This window comes from Telopea speciosissima, unplaced genomic scaffold (assembly GCF_018873765.1).
Source record: "Telopea speciosissima isolate NSW1024214 ecotype Mountain lineage unplaced genomic scaffold, Tspe_v1 Tspe_v1.0077, whole genome shotgun sequence".
In the NCBI taxonomy this organism is placed as follows: domain Eukaryota; kingdom Viridiplantae; phylum Streptophyta; class Magnoliopsida; order Proteales; family Proteaceae; genus Telopea; species Telopea speciosissima.
This window is the reverse complement of record NW_025317413.1, coordinates 82,212-85,458: the sequence shown is the minus strand read 5'-3', so window position 1 is coordinate 85,458 and position 3,247 is coordinate 82,212. Positions and strand designations below refer to the sequence as shown.

The following is a 3,247-nucleotide window of genomic DNA, read 5'->3' as shown; positions in this document are numbered from 1 at the left end:
AAGTTTGGCCTCCTTGGCTGGCATACCCTTAATGAGATACCCCTTAGTGGTCCTTTTAGCCTCTTAGGAAGATTCCCACTCCCTAGTCTTATCAGCCAAGTTGGTTAAGAATGTCCATACATCATTTTTCTCATAAAAAGAAGTAAAGCTTGCAGGACACATGGACTCTACAAGTTGCTTGGTCTGAAAGTCAATACCCTCATAAATAATTTGGCATAGCTGCCACAATTCAAAACCATGGTGAGGGCATTCTAAGAGGAGGTCCTTGAATCTTTCCATGAATTTAGAAAAGGACTTTTGTGGTTTCTGCCTAAACTGGAGTATGTCACTCTTGAGTTTATTGGTCTTGTAAAGAGGGAAAAATTTTCTCAAGAAGGCAATGGTGAACTCATCCCATGTATTAATGGAATTTGTTGGCAGTCCATAGAGCCACTTCTTGGTCTGGTCTTTCAGGACAAAGGGTATAAACCTAAGCCTAACTGCATCATCAGTCAAATTCTGGACCTTAATTAAAGCACAGACCTCCTCAAATTCCCTAAGGAAGAGATATGCATCTTCATTGACCATCCCATGAAAGTGGGGTATCATGCTAATGAAGTTGGTCTTGAGTTCATAATTGTTTCCTGTAACAGGTGGTAAGTTGATGCAAGAAGGCTGTGTAGCCCTAGTAGGGTAAAACCTATCCTTAAGAGTCTTGGGTTGTTGGTCACCCATGGTCAAAGGTGGGGTCAAAGGTAGTGGAGAAGGTGGTGTTCTAATAAGACGGTTACTTGAATCACGAGTCCACATCGAAGCAACCTAAATAGATATAAGGTCTCCTTTAGAAAATTAAACAAAAATAAAAGACTTAGAAATAATCACCAAAAACAAGAGGGAGTCCAAGGTAGATAGTGCATCTATCCCTCAAAAATCGAAACAATGGTTCCAAAGCTGTAAGGATGCCATATAGGTTGACAACAAGGGAACCCGTATAGTCTTCTATAGCCACCTACGTGCAACTCTAAGTGGATTCTAATGCAGGATGGAGGACTACTATATGTTTTTGTCTCCAAACTCACTCACTATGTCACTTTCCTATTATCAAGAGTGGTCACCTCCAAAGATAAGTCACATGCCAATCCACCCAACCAAGTCAAGATGTAGCGTCATAGGTAACTTAATCCTATGAGGGATACCAAAAGATGGAGGGTTGGAGAATATAAAGGACTTTAGATTGGGCGCACACTATTTGAAACAGAAGAAAAACAAGAAGAGGTTTTCAAAAACTGATTTTTTTTTTTAGAAGAAAAGGTAAAATAAAATAAAGCACTTCGAATTACTTAAAAATAAAAAAAATAAAGTGGTCAATAATCTCCCCGGCAACGGCGCCAAAAATTTGTTTGAGTTAAAATAATACCGTAAGCGTACAGGTCAATCGCAGCTACGGGTCGAACACGAGGAGATATACGCCACTCTATTTAACCAACTTAAAAGTAATGCAAAGTGAACCAAATTAAAGTGTTAAATTAAACTAATCAAACTAATGAAAATTAATGCATCCTAACTCATAAGCATCTAACAAACTTAAGGGATTAAGTTGGCGTCCTAACACATGAGCATCTAATCTATCAAACTAACCCAAATTAGAAGGAATAACAAAAATGCAACCACACTTCACAACCACATAAAAAGAAATAAGGGAATAAAAGTGAATTCACAAACCACAACCATATAAAAAGAAATAAAAGAAATAGAGGGAGAAGAAGAAGAAGATAGAGAGAGATAGAGGAGAGGGAGAATGAGATTAAAGGTTTAGAGAATGAGATAACTTGATGTGCTTGAATAAACTTACCATCGCTTCCTCTTCGAAATCTCCAAGTCTTGTCATCAACATAGGAACTTAGACTAGGAAGCTCTAAACTAAAACTACTACAACCATTAAACTAGACTTATGAAATCAAAACTATGAACTTGAAAGAACTAATCATATGAAATCAAAACTAAAAACTAGAAAGCAAAAAATCACAATTTAGAAGGAAAAGAAGAGAAGAAATTTCACTAATTAATGAGCAAACTTTACAAGAGAGGTAGGGGGTATTTAGAGGGGAAAGGGGAGAAGAAGAGAGGAAAGGAAAGAGGGGGAGGAGCTCCCCGATTTTGGGCTGCTCTCCCTCTAAAAATCGTGGAGAGGAGAGAGAGTGTGAGAAGGGAATCCAAAAATAGGAGAAGATTCTCTTCTCCTTCCTTCTTTACAATGCTTGATCCCCAAGAAAAAAAAGAATAAATAGAAAGAGGGAGAGAAGAGAATATTGTTTACATAAACCTTCTATTTCTAGGAAAGTAAATTTCTAATTCTAACTTGTGCTTCCTTTTCTTTGTAGATATCTTCTCCAAGCAATGAGTTCAAAGCATCTTTGACTTTTCAACCTTCCATAGATGAGAAAATATCTTTCAAAATAAATCTATCCCAAGTAGACTTCCAAAAGTGCCCTTGAAAAGTTGGAAGAGAGAGAGAGAATGATTACTAGGATAGTGATGACTAGGATTCCACTCAACCAAATAAAAAAATTCCCAATGTATCCTCTAAAAATCGTGGGGCATTAAATGCAGCCCAAAAAAATCATGGACACCTTGTGGGCTTTCAAAACTATGGAATCTAGTGCCAGTGTGGGTCCCTCCATGTGGGTAGCAGTCCTTCTCTCTCTTCAAGAATGCAAAATTGCCAAAACAGCCCTGTACTTGCAGTAGATCTCCACCATTGCTTAGAAATATCTTCTATAATGTCAAAAATGTCCTTAGGCAGTGGTAGAATGACTATGGGCTTGCACTACAGCTCCTTTCTGACCCATTATCCTTTCTTGGGATAAAAAGAATAATCAACTGTACAGTGGGCTAGACAAATGCGTACTTGCGTTTCATCACATCCAACTTGCTCCAAATTTAATCCTCTTTATAGCCATGGAAAGAAAAATGATAACTTTACATGTAAATTGGGACATGCAGCTCCCAATAGTCCAGAATAGCCCAAAATAGCCCAAAACCTGAAAAGCACAAGAAAGCACCAAAATAACTCTGTCCAATGTGGTAAAATATATGTTTTATGCCCTAAGATTTCACACATAAATGTGTTCATCATCTATGATAATGCAAATGGATGAATATTATGAATTTTGCTAACTATGTAAGATGCTCACATGATAGATTTAAAATATGTAAATTAAAAAGTGGGTATGAGAACTCAAAATGAGAAGAGATGTTAGTTATAAGT

The 3,247-nt window shown here is 37.3% G+C and overlaps 1 non-coding gene across 1 annotated transcript; it reads left to right on the top strand.

Moving 5' to 3' along the window:
* The first annotated feature begins 232 nt into the window (after positions 1-232).
* On the top strand, positions 233-339 carry LOC122647577. Its single transcript, XR_006330929.1, has one exon. It is a non-coding gene; the product is annotated as a small nucleolar RNA R71 (small nucleolar RNA).
* The last annotated feature ends 2,908 nt before the right edge of the window (positions 340-3,247 follow it).